Below are 961 nucleotides of genomic sequence, written 5' to 3' on the forward strand. Positions count from 1 at the left end.
TAAGCAGTAATTCAGCCTATGTGTGTTATAGCATGTAGATAGCATGCGCAAGAAAGCACCTTTCTTCAGTAGCCTGCCATCCATCTATCTACCTATCTATAATCAGGAATTCATCCTATGTGTATTACATATAAGCAGTATATAAATAAATATCTATGTAGTATATAAAAGTAGGAGTCTATATCCTACTTCAGAGAGGAACTACAAGATATAACAGCATCAGCCAATGCATGAATCTTTATTTACACCCACTGCCTGAAGCATATACTCTGAAGCACTTTCTTCTCATGGTTATGATTCTTGATCCAGTTAAAAATCTCACACCCTACCTGGAGCTAAGAGATTTCTTCAACGGAAAAAAATACTGTGTGCTACATCCATTGTGTATTTGCTGCATTTTCACATCTGCATTTAAAATGCCACATTCCAACATGAATGGTCTGAATATAGATCATTCCTGGGGAAAGGGAATGGTTTGAAATCCAAAGGGCTATCCAGATATATATGGGTGCATTTTCAAACATATGCATCACCTCACATCCCTCTCTATTTACACGCACATCCCTTTGCCTGTTATACGTATTCAGATCATAATGGAGATTTGAAAGCCTTTAGCCACCTCCAGACCCATCTGGACCCTGAAATCTCCTCAAGAGACATCTGGACCCTGAAGTCAGCTGATAAGCATCTGGACCTTTCAGTCACCTCCAGACTCATCTGGACCCTGGCATCACCTCAAGAGATGTCCGGACCCCTAAGTCACCTCCAGACCTATCTCAACCCTAAAGTCACCTGCAGACCCACCTGGACCCTGAAATCACTGCAAGAGACATCTGGACTGCTAAGCCACCTCCAGACCTATCTAAACCCTGAAGTCACTTGCAGACCCCTTTGCACCCTGAAATCACCTCAAGAGACATCTGAACTCTGAGGTCCCCTCCAGACCCACCCGAACCCTACA

This window comes from Crocodylus porosus, unplaced genomic scaffold (assembly GCF_001723895.1).
Source record: "Crocodylus porosus isolate Cpor-Errol unplaced genomic scaffold, CroPor_comp1, whole genome shotgun sequence".
Taxonomy (NCBI): Eukaryota; Metazoa; Chordata; order Crocodylia; family Crocodylidae; genus Crocodylus; species Crocodylus porosus.